We start from the raw sequence: 16167 nt of genomic DNA, 5'->3' as shown, positions 1-16167 counted from the left end.
CGTCGCCCAAAGCAAAACCAGAAGTCTCACCTCCCCCTGGTGGGGCGTCGCGCGGCAGAAAGCCTCCACCGCGACCTCCAAGGAAATCATGTGGGCCTCCTGGCCAACCAATAAGGCAAGCCGGCGGCACATCTCCTTGACTCCTTCTCCTCAAGGTCGTCAGGAGAGGTCCGTGATGGGCCAAGTGTGCTTCGTCTGGAGATGGCCGATGGCGGGCCGTGTTCCTGTTCAAAATAGTTCCCCTCACCACACCACACCACACCACTCCTCTGTTCATCCACCTCCGGCCTCCACTCCGCTCTACTGTGCTAGACCGGCGCCGGCAGATCCAAGCACCAGATCGACTGACTCCTCATCGGTGAGTGTCAGGCCACACCCGCCCGCACAAAGCGAGGCGTTTGTTAGGCTCCATAATTCCACACGATCCGTACTGATCTGATCCAGAGTGTTAACACATACTGCTGCAGACCTGCAGTGCTTCCTTGATCTTCTTCCCCTACCCAACAACCACTCCGCTTTACCCAACCTCGACGCACTTTTCTCCCAGAGTCCTCCGACGACCTCCATCGATCCGCTCCACTGGACTGCCCCTGGCGCATTCGGACTCTGGATTCATCCCCTGGTGCCGTTGGTGAGCAGATCGAACTTGATTGAGGTTAGTTTGATGGGTTCGACTATGTTACATCTAAATGTGAGATAATATCTCACATCTAAGTTAATTTCATCATCTGTTTTGTGGCCCCCCTTCACTTGTTTTTCTTGTATTTTTTAACAATATATACACAAGAAAACTGTCACGATTCACGTATGGCTACACGCGCTCAAAAAAGTTTGGCCGTGGCCGCTACGCATGCAAGCTACTGTAGATCAATCAAAGTGCTTGCTTGTGTGGTTGGTTTGAGCTAGCTTTCCACATACGAGCGAACAGCAAGGAACTTTGAATATTTTTCTGAAAAAGGGAGCAATTCTACAATACGAATATTTTCTTGAAGTTGTGAACATTTTGCGAACATATTTTGAATCTTGAACACAATTTTGATTCCAATTTTTCTTTGAAAAACGCGATCATTTTTATTTTTTTTGAAAGTTTTAATTCTGAACATTATTTAGAAAATGTGAACAATTATTGAAATTCCGAATTTTTACATAAACAATTTTTTAAAATATACATTGAACATTTTTCAAAATTTTGACTTTCTGATAACAAAAAAGGAAAAATAATCAAATAGACAAATTGCATGTTAATGGTAGACTTGCAACTAGGACAAAAAAGTTTCAACCCAGTTGTGAGTCGGTTGTGGATTTGCAACTCGGATAAAAAAAGGTCAAGCCCAGTAGTTAGTCAATAATGGACTTGCAATTGTGTCAGAATTTTTTTGGCCAGTTGCGAGTCAAGGATGGACTTGCAACTCAGGAAAAAAAACATAATCTAGTGTCCGTTGCGTGTCAATGGGGAACTTGCAACTGGTTAAAAAATGGTCGGACCTAGTTGTGAGTCTATGGTTGACTTGCAACTACGAAAAAAAAATCAAAGGTCATGATTGCATGTCGATGGTTGACTTGAAACTAGTATAAAAAAGGGTCAAACCCAGTTGCGAGCCGAAGGTTGACTTAGAACTGAGACCAAAAAATGTCGGACCCCAGTCGCGAGTTGCCGATGGACTTGCAATTGGGAGAAAAAAGGTTGGGTTCTAGTTACGAGTCGAGGGTGGGATTGCAATTGGGACAAAAAAAGGTAGGACCCTAGTTGTGAGTCAAGGATGGACTTACAATTGGAAGAAAAAATGCCTGGACCCCAGTTGCGAGTCGAGGGTGGACTTGCAACTGGGACAAAAAAGACTCGACCCTAGTTGCGAGTCGAGGGTGGACTTGCAACTTGTACATAAAAGGTCGGGCTCGAGTTGCGAGTCGAAAATTGACTTGCAACTGGGACAGAAAAGGATGGGCCCAGGTCGCGAGTCAAGGGTGGACTTACGACTAAGACCAAAAAAGGTCGGTCCCTATTGCGAGTCGTGGGTGGACTTGCAACTGGGACAAAAAAGATTGTGCCCTAGTTGCAAGTCGAGGGTGAACTTGCAACTAGGACAACTAAGAAACAACGAGCCCAATTACAAGTCACAAGAGTTGGCTTGCAACTGGGATGAAACAAACTATGGTCCCAGTTACGAGTCTAGGGTGGACTTGCAATTGGGATTAAAACAAGAGGAAAACCAATGATGAAAAAATGATAAAATAGAAAATCATGAAGAAAACAAAACAAAAAAGTGTCCTAGCTACTTGGGCTGACTCATCTGCGGTTTGTTCGTCGTCGAGGGGTGGACTTGGAAATGGGACAAAAAAATCGAACCCCAGTTCCGAGTCAAGGGTTGACTTGCAACTGGGATTAAATAAATTATAGGCCCAATTGCGAGTCAAAGCTGGACATGCATCGAGATGAAAAATAAAGCATAAAGCCTAGTTGCAAGTCGAGGGTGGGCTCATAACTCGGACAACTACGAGACCAGTTGCAAGTCGAGGGTGGACTTGCAACTGGGACAACTAAGAGAATACAAGCCCAATTGCGAGTTAAGGGTCGAGTTGCAACTAAGATGAGAAAAGCTATGGGCCGGTTGCAAGTCAAAAGGTGGATTTGCAACTGGGATGAAAAAAATGCTCCAGTTGTGAGTCGAGGGTGGGCTTGCAACTTGGACAACTACAAGCCCAGTTACGAGTCGAGGGAGACATGCAACTAGAACAACTACGAAACTACGTGCCCAATTGCGAGTCAAGGGTCAACTTGCAACTAACATGAGACAAATTACAATCCCAGTTGCGTGCCAATGGTGGACCTGCAACTGGGATGAAAAACAAAACACATGCTCTAGTTGCGAGTCGAGGGTGGGCTTGCAACTCTGACAACTATGAGCCATTTGCGAGTAGATGGTGGGCTTGCTCCTGGGAGAACTATAAAACTACGTGCTAAGTTGCGAGTCAATGGTGGGGTTGCAACTCTGACAACTACAAGCCCAATTGCGAGTATGTGGTGGTCTTGCACCTAAGAGAACTACGAAACTACGTGCTAAGTTGCGAGTCAAGGATCGACTTGCAAACTAAGATGAGACAAACTATAGGCCCAGTTGTGTGTCAATGGTGGAGCTGCAACTGTGATGAAAAACAAAAACACATGCTCCAGTTGCGAGTCAAGGGTGGACTTGCACCTGGTACAACTACGAAACTACGAGTCCAATTGCGACTCAAGGGTCGACTTGCAAGTAGGATGAAACAAACTACATGCCCAATTGTGTATCAGTGGTGGACCTGCAACTAGGATGAAAACAAAAGCCACATGCTCCAGTTACGAGTCAAGTGTCGAGTTGCAACTAGGATGAAACAAATTATAGGCTCAGTTGCATGTCAAAGGGTGGACCTATAACTAGGATGAAAAACAATACACAGGCAAAATAATAGGGGCCAAATTTTGGTCAGTGGGAAGATAGGGGATGAGCTTCACCGTCGAGCCTCCAAACAACGAGATATATGGGCCCAGGTGAAAAGAAACGCGAGAACATCACAACACAAAACAAACGGGACAAGAAGACAAGCGAGAAAAAAGGACGAGCTAACATGGGCGCGCATGATCGAGTTTGTGCAAACATTAAAACAAACAAATCAGGCATCTATAGACTTAGATGAGCAAAAACTCATCTAGATTAGATTTAGCAAATCTAAAAAAGAAAAATCTAGTTACAATCTTATCTTGCTACACGTCAAACCAAAATAAAATAAAACAGGAAATAAAAATATATGTGGCCCTCCACAAAAAAGCTAAGCCGCAAAAATAAAACAATACACAAAACATAATAATGGACCAATAAAAATGTCATATCGGGTCTCACTGCTTCATGAGGGACAAACAAAAAATAGGACGCAACAACAACGAGCACGACTCAGAAGCACATGTATCTAACAGTAATATGAGTTAGCTAAAACATTATTAACTCTCATTTAGATGATAGCAAACCAATCCAAAACGGGACCCAGACCACGCCGCAAAAATGGCACAACAAAAGACGTACGCACGAATAAGTCAACAAGTAGACAACAAACACACGACGCAACACAAAGTGCGCGTGACAAAATGACCGGGCGATCAAGATTTGTACGAGATTTAAAATGAACATATGAAAAATTGAAAACTAGTTCATGAGTTTTAAACAAATAAGTAAAGTATAAATGGAGAAAGAAATAGAAAATATAAATAAAAACAAAAGATCGTGTATTTTAAAAAATAGTTCGTAATTTAACAAATAATGAAGTAAAAAAGAAAACAAAAACAAAATAAAACAGAAACAAACAGAAAAAACAAATTCTGGGAGCCAAAATGGGAGTGTACAAGAATGAGAAGAACTAGGACCGAGTCGTAGCACAGACTTGTGAAAAGAAATAGAAAAACGCAGCCAACAGCGGAAAAAACAAAGGACCACAACAACAAGGCCCATGCCAGACACAGGGGACGAGCTAGAAAGCGAATAAAAAAGGCCCAGCAAGACACAGAGGATGGAGCGAACAAAAAAGGCCCAACAAGACACAGAACACGCATCGATGAGGACTGGAACAAAACGAGACAGATTATTTCCCAATTGCACAAATCTTATTGCAAGTTTAATCCTGTGGCTGTAAATTTAGATGTGAGATAGCTATTTCACATCTAGATGTGAAATAGCAAGCCCGTAGTTTGATTGTTCCGAGATTTCCTCCTCCCCGACCCCCTGGCTTTTTTCGCTGCTCTAAATAGGAACATGGAGCTATATATCGTTCCGACAGTTCGAATGGATGTGGAGTTGTGGACAGTAGGTGCCTACATCCGCAGCAGAGGTAATGACTACCCTACATGTGGAGGTCGCAAGGGCCTATTTGGAGCTTAGATTTGATGGTCACCGGTTCCGCACGGTCATCAAGCTGAAGGAACTGGACCCGGTGTGGAACTAGCCCTTGTACTCGGACCTGCTCAAGCTATCGAAACTTTGCGCTCTTTCTCTCCAAGCAAGTGTATATAGCGTCAACGAATCTGGCCAAGGTGTGGAGGTTGATGATCTGGACCCGCTGTGGAGCCAGCGCGTCTGCTTCCACCTGCTTTGCGCTTTTGCTCTGAAAGCCTGTGTTTACGACGCCACCGAATCTGCACAAGGTTCTTCCAGTGTCCGTGTCCGCCCAAAATATTTGAACCAGGTGCGGAACCAGCGCGTCTACTTTCACCTGCTAGATCTATCGAATCTTCGTTAGGTTCTTCTCGAAGGTGGTGCAGCCAGTTCCATCCGATTTTATAGCGCCTCAGACATGCGCCTCTCTGATTATGTAGAGTAACTCGTACTCCCTCCGTTCGAAAATACTTGTCATCAAAATGGATAAAAGGGGATGTATCTAGATATATTTTAGTTCTAGATACATCTCTTTTTATTTATTTTGATAACAAGTATTTCCGGACGAAGGGAGTACTACACAACTGGGAAACTGACACTGACTTCATATCGTGCTCATACGGGAAAAACAAACCAATGTGGTTGTGTGTGGAGGTCAGAAGCGCTTATGACCTCATGCCCATGGATGAGCAGGGTTCTGCAAGTACCTTTGTCGAGCTTGCCTTTGATAATTTCCGGTACCGCACGGCTGTCAAGGAGCAAGACCTGAACCCGGTGTGGAAGGAGCGCTTCTACTTCAACTTGTCGGATCCATCTAATCACCCTGAGATTCATCTTAAAGCATATGTCTACCATGTCGACAGACTATTCAAAGGTTCTGAGTCCTTGGTTGGCAAGGTCAGAGTTGATCGGACCTCATTCCTGCCCTTCCATGATGCTAAAGTCTTGCTTTATCCACTGAAGAAGCGTAGGATGTTCTTCGTCACAGGGGGATTGGCTCTCAAAGTATACACTACTGATGACGCCTCCATCAGACCTTCAAACCTTTTTCTGTCGGTGGATACTGTAATATGCTTTCGAGATTTCCATGTTTCCAATGACCTCGAATGCGTATTACGCCGTCAGAGTTCAAGACCATACAGTGTACCATTACAATATTTGAAAAAAATCACAAAAAACTTCTCTCAAGAGCGAATACTTGGACAAGGTGGTTTTGGTGTTGTATATGCATGTATCTAAAGAAAAAAATAACAAAAAACTTCTCTCAAGACCATAGCATACAGTGTAAGATCGCAACATATCATTGTCTTTACTTTATTTCAAACTTGATTTTTATCTCAGCTACAAATATATGCATGTATCTAGAGTTGACACACATCCATAATCGTCTGGTGGTATAGGGAGTGGAGCAAGATGGTGAAATGATTGCTGTGAAGAAAATTGTGTCGTCATTTAGGCCAGGCCTACAGAAGCAATTCGAGAATGACGTTTATCATCTTATGATGCTTAAGCACCCCAATATAGTGCAGTTTGTAGGCTACTGCTATGAAACACATAATTCGCGCTTAGAGTGTGACGGAAGATATGTTTTCACGGAAATGGCGGAAAGGTTACTTTGCTTGGAGTATCTGCCCAAGGAAGCCTGGATAATTATCTATCAGGTATGCCATTCCATATGGTATTCATTTTCTTGGTTTCTTCTTTATTTGAGATTTTAGCATGTGAGGTTTGAACTTTGCTCCAAAAGATTGTATTTCATTCACATATACCAGGTGTTGCAATAGGTAAATACTAGACCATGATGACGCGCGTTGCCGCGCCCGTCCATTTTGACAAAATGATGACATGGATGTTAGAAAAAGATTGGCCAACCGGGAAGCAATGTTACCAAACAAACACAAGATAATCCGCATTTTCGAAAAATATGTTCCCATGAAAACACAAACAACAAAAGTAATATCATGCTTGTAAACGCTTTGTTTCAAGAACCAACTTAAAGCAAGATGGTCTCAATTCTGTTCGTTATAATCTGACCATCTAGAATTAATAAGACTCTTATTAAGAAAATAGAGAAGAACAAGTAGCTGACCGTTACATCCTGGAAATGCTATTGTCAGGTCCTCAAGAAGCGTCGAACTTCATCCTCTGATTGATCCTCTCTATTCTCACCTATGCATGTCGAGGCAGAATTCAATACGCCACAAACAAATTCGACAAACTGAACAAGGAAAAAGAAAGGGCATCCATCGACAGTTATGTATGCTCTTTGTAAGGTTGTGCCTATACCTTCCCTGTCCCTACCAGACATGGAAATAGTCCTGGGGTGGATAGCTTAGCTCCACCGGCCTGGCACTATTCCCCTTGCCCTTCTTCTAGCCATCCTCGATTGAGCTAGGGTTGCCTTCTTCTCGGTATCACCCTTGCCTCTATTGGATCCCATTCTTTTTGCTCCTCTGCCTGAAAGTCTGAATTAATGTTGCCTGCTCGTCAGTGGCATGCAGAAGGATCGTCCCAATAAGTGAACAAATTGAAAATCACCAATCCTGGAAAGTGACTGCAGCTATCTTCTCGATCCAATCAGCAATTGTCAGCAGGGCACTGGCGTTCCCAATAACTGAGGACATAAAAACTTTCATGAAAGACTTTGAGACCAGTTGCGTCAGGACAATTCAAAAGGAGAGCGGCGCATTGGCCCATGAAGTTGCCGCATATGCTGATTTCCATGGAGATTTAAGATTAGAATCTAGCGTTCCTGAGTTGTATTGTAAAGAGTGTGATCTGGCTCTGGTGAATGTTTGGTGAATTGTTTTCCCTCAAAAGAAAAAAATTGTAACTGACCTGAGTATTGGAAACATATTCAATTGTGCCTTCCAAACCAGCCGAGTGTTGGAAACAACTAATGGAAGGTGTAAAGTGTCAGCTTGACGACTCATGAATTGTGATTGAAGCTATATGATCAATCTAATAGTTAATTTCCTTCAGGTTTCAAGTTTTCAACCCAACCACGGTCCTGTTATTTGAATGTAGAAATATAGTTAAAGAAGCTCACGGGTCACGGCCATACATAGCAATCATCTGTCGCAGATGCCTAGTGACTTATCAACTGAAATAAAAGTAAAACGCATACATGACAGATTGAACAGAAAAACATGCAAATATCAGGATGTCGGGAGGAAATTTAGGAAGGTAAGCAAAGCAAGATCACATCATTAATATAATGGGAAGGAGGAATCGTGCAGGAGTCTTATTTTTCTCTCCTTTGATTGTCCACGATCAGCAAAAGAATTGGTACGTACCTTTATCCACTGCATCCGGCTTGTGAGCGCTGCCAATGTCCTCCCAGAACGGGAGCCACCTCCTCGTGTTCGCCATCGAGGACTCTGTCCTAGTGGTAGCTCCCTCTACTCGATGAATCACTGTCACCGCCTCTTCTCTCCGTTTTACACCGGGGAGGGAAAGCGGACGCACCTCGGCACCTACCACCTCGAAGGCAGAGGGGATGCAAGCCCCAAGGGTAAGGAGAAGGGAAGCAAAGAGGCCGCCATGGCCGCCATCACATATGGAATGAATCTGGGTAGGAATTTGTGGGCTCTTGAACTCAAGGAAAGAGGCAAAAAAGTAGGCGATCCGATCAGTAACGCACCTCCACCATCGATCGGGAAGTCGAGCAGCTGAGGAAATGAGACGGCCGTGTGACCGCATATCCCGCGTCGCCTTACCTCGCACCGTCCCGCCCGGCGCCATTAACCACGTGCCTCCACATCGAAAGCGTCGCCTCTTTGGATATGCCGGCCAAGAAAACCACTCTTCGACCCATGCTCGTGCGGCCCAACAACGTTTTTCAGAATCATCCGACTGGGCTGTGTGCCACGTTGGCCCGATTAACGAGAGGACGCCCAAGTCAGTCTTGGGAGCAGCGGCCCAGGACACGTTTCGGCTGGCCCCGACAAGAAGATTGGCACGGTGAAAAACTGTTGTGGACGACCAGGTGATCCTGAGCGTTGAAGGAGCAGATCAACGGCTAGAAGTGTCAAATCGCTGTGGGGAAGCGTAGCTCGCTGCATCTTACTGTTTCTCAATGTTGTGTGGGTATCAATCTAAAATGGACAAATGAATATAAATCATAGACTTTTATAGCTCTTGCATATGGAGTAGGGCATTTTGGAGACCGAGCTCCATAGAGCCCTTTATTTTGAAAAATTCAAAATTCATAAATTTCGGTTTAAAAAAATTCTGACAAAAATTACACATGTATGCAAGTATGCAAGGATGTAAAGTGTACGTGTGCAAAATTTCAGGATGAAATATCTTGAATTGCGAGCTGCACAAAAAAAACCATGAACTTTAAAGATGAACAGTACATATGCTAAAAAGCCTCAGATTTGTCTTTTTTGTGTAGCGCACATTTTATTGTATTTTGACCTAAAAATTGCACACATGTATATTATGTATCTAGCTATAGGTGTATTTATTTTAAGAATTTTTTGAAACTAAAAAGTTTGAATTTTTGAAGTTTTCAAATAAAGGCCTCCATGAAGCTCGGTCTCCGTTTGGCATTTTCGTTGCTTATGTTGATATATTATCTAGAGAACAACAAAATAGTTTTCCAGGATACATTATGAGAATGCTCTTCTTCTGGTCACAAATGCAGATGAATCTTTTGGACTTGATTGGAGCACACACTACACTATAATCAAGGGGATTTCCTATGGTTTGTTTTACCTTCATGACCAGATTGATAAGCCTATTATTCACTTGGACCTTAAACCCGCGAACATATTGTTGGATGACAATATGGTACCCAAAGTTACAGACTTCGGTCTATCAAGACTGCTTGATCAACATACTATCTGCACTTCATCTCGTGACGGAACATTGTGAGCTAATGCCACTTTCTAAAGCATTACTTTTATTCATAAGCAAGATTATAGTAACCAAAATTCTATTCATGTTATGATTCAGTGGTTACATGGCACCGGAATTCCTACACGGAGGTACAATTACACCAAAGTCAGACATGTTCAGTTTGGGTGTAACAATCATGGAGATAGTAACAGGACACAGGGACTACCGGTCGTTGTTACTAAAGTCATCTTATTGAGCTTGTAAGGGATTTTTGTCTCATATTTCAAAACGGAGGTCTATGTTTCACATTAGGGATGGCAGTTTTGCCCATGGGTATGGGTAGGTACCCTATTCGAAAATAATGGGTATGGGCAAGACTTGAAGAGATTTTCTATCCACAGGTAATGGGTATCCATACCCGCAAAATATATGGGTAAGGCATGGGTAAGAAATTGTGCCCATGGTAACCCAATGAATACCCAGAAAAAATTAATAAATGAAAATAACTCCTATAACATGTGGGGTTGACATACAACTCATATGGTCCAACCCTAAATCTCGTATTCCTTAAACAAGTCATAGCTCATAGGCTCATAATCACCTGCTCGCCACTCCTCATACGTCCTATGTGACTCCTCAAAAAGATGAAATATCGACTCTTCGCTACCAGACTCTTGTCGAACACTCGATCCAGCGATCCCCAATTCCCACCGCTGCCTTCCACTACGCCGGCCTTCCACCAACCGCTGCTCATACTCCCCTGATGCCTCCAATAGGCCACCCACTGGAGGAGGCCACATACGTGCTATACTACTCTACCATGATCACTTGAATTTTGAACTCATTTCTCTACCTCTTAAGCATTTGAATGCTATATATTGTAACCAATGGATACCCGTTGGGTATAGGATACCCGATGGGTATGGGCATGGGTGTTAGTTTATACCCATGGGTATGGATGGATATAAAAAGTTTCTATGGGTATGGGTTTGGATAGAAGGAGGTTGTACCCGTCCATACCCTACCCATTGTCATTCCTATTTCACATACCCGATGTTGCATTTTACCCTTTGCACACTAACTTTCCATATGTGTGTTCTGATTTTGCAGACCCTTACAAAATGGAGAAATGTGCTACATAGATCACTGGGACATCGATCCCTAGAAACAGACCCTGGAGATGAATGCATGTTGGTCTAATCTGTGTGAATCCCGATCGCACCAAGAGGCCTCAGATAACAGAGGTTATCAGTATGCTTGAAGAAGTAGAAAGTACTCTCTCCATCCTAAAATAAGTGTAATAACTTTACTACAACTTTAGCACAAAGTTGTACGGAAGTTAAGACACTTATTTTTAGACTGAAGAAGTATTGAACTGCGACATTAGGAACGAGGCAACGTATACAACAGCCCAGGTATGATCACTCAACAGTCACGCCGTGAGCGTGTTTGTTTTGCTAGGCCTCTCATACTCTTGTTAGCATTGCGCTTGAACATCTGCATATCTAGTATCTGAGGACCTTGCATTCATATATCGTGTAGTGAGTCGCTGCATCCACACTTGCCAGCGTGGGTGAACCAATGCAGAACATGACCTGGCAGTGAGGTGTAGCGTGATGAGCCGATGCGTCGATCCCGGCTCGTTCTAAGCGGTCGTCCATGCAGACCATCGCGGGGGTAGTCGTGGCGTACTCCACTCGCCTCGCCCTGGATACCACTATAGATTTGAACAGTAAACTCTTGTACACCACGCAACGATAACGGATTTGACATGGTTTAATCACAGTTTGAGTGTGAGGGCTCTGCAATGCTGCTCCTAGTGTCATGTGATGGTACCGAACATTGTTCTGACCTTCTGATTGTGCTGGGATGCTCTGCTCGCATAGATAGTGTATTTGCACATCAACCGAAGGGCTCACTGTTTCCCGAACCTTGGATAGCCAAGTAAGGCAGTACGCTGACTCCAGTGAGTTTTGTGACAGTTACTCGCTCGAATGAGTTTGCGCCTAGTTTACAGACAGATCAGGAACTCAGCTAGTTAGTTACCCAGGCTGCTAACAAATTGAAGGTTGCAAGTGCTTGTTTCTCTCCCCCTCCGGCTGCTAGCTGGAGCCCGGAGGTAGGGTGGGTATTGGGTAGTGCCAGTGGTGAAGCCAGCATGGAAGAACCTGTGGGGTAATGCTAATTTTGATTGTTTTCTTCATAGTGTACAGTAAAAGTACAGTGATTTTAGCCACAGCTTACATGTAGAAACTAGCACTGGCGCTTCAGAATCTGGTTACGAAGCCTAATTTACTTCATCAGTTGTTCCAAGATTCCATTATTTTTCTTCCCTTGATCTTTTCAGATGTCCTGTAATCCACTCCACTTCATCCAGTTTGATTAGTGTAGATCCGTTAGTAATAAGGAATATTTGCTAGAGTCTCAACTTATTTCATTCCTGATCATCATTTCTTCATACTACAAAGTGTTATTAACTTATTGCTTGTTACATCATACATCCTACATCAGTTGCAAGCATGTTCTCATTTAGCACTTTTTCTTGCAGAGACAACGCATAAAAAGGGGTCTCGCGCGGATCATGGCACACACCCCTTCGGCAAAGCCCTCCTTGTGGCAGGCCTTGGCACATGGAGCATACTTGCACAAGGAAGCCTTGCCGATATAGGTCTTGCTGAACTTGCTGCATGTATGGGCTTCATAGCCTACAAAACAATGAACACACAATATGGTGTATCAAAAAGAAAAGGAAAGAGGACCTATGATGTTCTATAGAAAAACAAGACAGAAAGAAGTGGCTTGGAATACAAACATCACATATGACTAGCAATGTGTACATCATGCATGGAAGAAGTGCCTTACTCTATGGGTGAAATTTTCAGACAACGCTTACCAGGAACCAAGAGGAGTGGCATGAGCAGTAGCAAGTTCAAAACAAATACTAGAAACATTCTAAAAAAATGTGATGAAAGATGCTTGCGTGTGTGATATCCATGCCAAGTTCCATCTCATTCAGACGTCTGAAACATGAACATTTTGTGAATGACATTCTGAACAGATTTTGAAAAAGATAATGTTTTTTGAAATTCCTGAACATTTTTTCAAAACATGAACATGAGAAAATTTTAAACCGCAAATTTTTTTTTGAAATGACTGAACAATTTTTTTAACACAAATATTTTCTACAATTGTGAACAAAACTTTAAAACAAGAAAAAATTTAAATTCGTGAAAGACTTTTTGAAGCATGAAATTTTTTTTTAATTGTCATCAAAATTTGGAAATGGGAACATTTTTTGAAATTGGGAGCAAATTTTGAAAAAGAGAACATGTTATAAAATTATGAAAAAACATTTGAAATTCTCAAACAAAAGAAACATGAAAAAGAAAAAAACGAAAGAGCAAAGAAAAGAAAAGAAAACAGAAAAAGAAAAGAAACGAAAGGGGGCAATAGAGGAAATAGATAAAAGGGTTCACGAACCTCCTAGAAAGTTCCCAAAACCAGAAAAAAAGGCTGGGAAGCACCTAGAAGATTCCTAAAACCATATTCGCTCCAACGTTTGAACGGGCGGGCCCATTCGAACGTTCGTCGTCGCCTCGACTACTAGCCGCAGCGAGCCGCAAATAGGAATTTCCATGCGGGAGATCCTAATTGGCGCTGGTTCTCGTGGAGCTCACAGCGAGTTGTGGCCCACTTGGCGACATTCACTTAGTTGTCTGCTATTAGGGAACAATGCTATTTGACCTTGTTATAGTACAACATAAATACACATTATATGTCCAATATAAACTTTTGAAAAGAAAGCATAAATTTGAGAGAGAATGCTTAAAAATATTGAGACCAACCAAGAATTTGAAAAAAGTTCACGAATTCGAAATAAAATCACCAGATTTTGAAAAAAGTTCACAGATTTCAGAAAAGTTCATCGATTTTGAAACGGGTTCGTCGATTTTGGAAAAAAAAGTTCATCGAATTTCAAAAAAGGTAATCCATTTTGAAAAAATTCATCGAACTTGAAAAGCATTCATCAATTTTGAAAAAAGATCATCAAAATTGAAAAAAGTTCATGCGAATTGAAAAAAATATTCATCCATTTGGAAAAAGTTCATGAATTATAAAAAAATAAAAATTTACAAATTTGAAGAAAGTTCATGGGATTCAAAAGAGGGTTGTGAATGTGAAAAGTACACGAATTTAAGAAAATTCATGATTTTTTTTAAAGAAAGAGAACATGAAAAGAGAAAGAGAGTAGGCACAAACAGGTCGCGGTTTTTCTATGTTGAAGATGTATAAAAAACAAACTTGTCACTAACAGGTTGCTAGTCCAGTTGGTTACTTCCTTTCGTACCGAAACTTGAGGTTTGCTGTTTGAATCCCATCCCCCTCGATTTTATTTTTGCAATATACAAGTCAGAAGAAAAAAACTATGTGGGCCGGCCCAGCTCACGGGTGAGGCTGTGTGCTTCAGGCGCCCGCTGTGTGGAAAGTGGCATTGCCTGAAGGGAGCCGGTACTGGGCCGGCCAGGAAACCACATGGTTTCATCATGCTGACATCACGTGTATTTTTCTTTCTTTTGTTTATATTTTGAAAAATACGACTCCCTCCGCTCATAAATATAAGTCTTTTTAGAGATCTCAATGTAAATTATATACGAAACAAAATGAGTGAGTGAACGTTCAGTCTAGAATATGTTTATATACATTTTTATGTAGTTTATATTGAAATCTTAAAAGGTCAAAACAGAGAATTTAGCTTACTTTAGGCTAGCGAGGTCGGCACTTGTAGTGTGGCCCTGCCCGCGATCTGGACTGTCTGGATGGACCCCTCGAGCTGCTGCAACAGCAGTCAGCAGATGGAGCTCCACACCAGTGGCGGATGTAGAGGGTGGACAGGGTGGGCCATGGCCACCTTGAGATTGGAAAATGGGCTTTATACCATAGGGAAAAAGCTAAAAAAAATAAAAGAAAAAATAAAATTATATGTACAATTGCACCGTTGGCCCACCCTGACCCAGTGGGCTAGGTCCGCCACTGCTCCACACGTGCAGCTGTCAACGTCGCCAGAGCGCGCCAGAACACATACAAATGCCGACCTCGGCTGGGGACTACTGCATCGACCAGTGCGTGCGCTCTAGCCGGCTGTCCGTCGATCGACCGATGCAGAAGCATCACGCACTTACCTAGTATTCCTTTCGTTCTAAAATAGATGACCCAATTTTATACTAATTTTAGTACAAAATTAATATAAAGTTGGATCATCGTTAATCACGCTTTGGTTGTGGTCGGTCTCGCGGCACACAAAAGAGAAGGCAAGTTGAGACGCCGATCGAATGAGACGGCATCTGCAAGTGTACACGCTCGCATCTGGCCGTCTCTTTCCTTGGCGGTCAGTCATCAACTCGCCATGCCACATCCCCAACCACCGGGCGAAAGACGATCTTACACGCGAGCAAAGGAATATGCCACGAGCACAATCGATCGTTCAAAATTCAGGGCCTCTTTGATTCACAGGTTTTTAAAAACGTGAGAATAGAAAAAGTATAGGATTAGAATGTTATGCCCACTTGAATCCTATAAGATTAACAAGAAGTGTTTGATTTCACGAAAAAAACAAAGAAATTGTAAAAAGAGATTGGAGTGGATGTTAGATTTTCTATGAAATGTAGTACAAAAGATTTCATTAGAAAAAAATTCTATAAAATTCAATCCTATGAATTAAAAAACAAATGTAGGAAAAATTCCAAAAGATTTCAATCCTTCAGGATTTCTATAAAATTTCTTTGAATCAAAGGAGCTCTTACTGTGCTGACCAGCAGTACAGTGAGAAGGGCGGCTGGGAATGAATGGTCGTTCACGGCCGGTTGGTTCCGTGTCGATCCCATAGAGCGAGCAGCACGTACCTAGGCGCAAACGACCCGACCTCGACGCACGCAGTCCGGGTCGGTCGGTTGGGACGGGAACGAACCGGGCAGGCACGCACGTATGGGCGCACGCGGATGCATCCGGTGGAGGCCCTGCCTGCCTGCTCGCCGGCGCCGCCACGCCACACACGTCTGGAAAATCATTGGGTCTCCCCATCTCATTTATTGGGCCGGCAACGTCTATTGCTTTCGTCCCCAGTTCCCGCCTGCCCGAACGCGTCCATCTGGACTTTGTCATTCTTCTCGGGTTCTTACAACTCAACTAGCACTAGTAATTTATTCTCAGACAAAAATCGGATCATAATCATCGAGGTGGCCGAGAGATCAGATGCCGCTCTGCTGGTTCCCGTATCCAGAAGATGATTGCATGGACGGGCGCGCGCAGCACCGACAGACGGCACGGGGCGCCCACACCTTTTTGCCCACCTGCCAACCCATTTTCGGCTCAAATTTGAGCCTCATTTGCGCTAGCGCGGACACAAAAAGGATACCCGCCAGGCCCG

General features: G+C 43.1%; 1 pseudogene; it reads left to right on the top strand.

The window, feature by feature from the left end:
* Positions 1–5573: 5573 nt before the first annotated feature.
* On the top strand, positions 5574–11015 carry LOC125530512 (annotated as a pseudogene).
* The last annotated feature ends 5152 nt before the right edge of the window (positions 11016–16167 follow it).

The sequence above is a fragment of the Triticum urartu genome, unplaced genomic scaffold (assembly GCF_003073215.2).
Source record: "Triticum urartu cultivar G1812 unplaced genomic scaffold, Tu2.1 TuUngrouped_contig_6370, whole genome shotgun sequence".
NCBI lineage: Eukaryota > Viridiplantae > Streptophyta > Magnoliopsida > Poales > Poaceae > Triticum > Triticum urartu.
The sequence above is the reverse complement of the archived record's forward strand: the minus strand, read 5'-3'. Positions and strand labels throughout refer to the sequence as shown.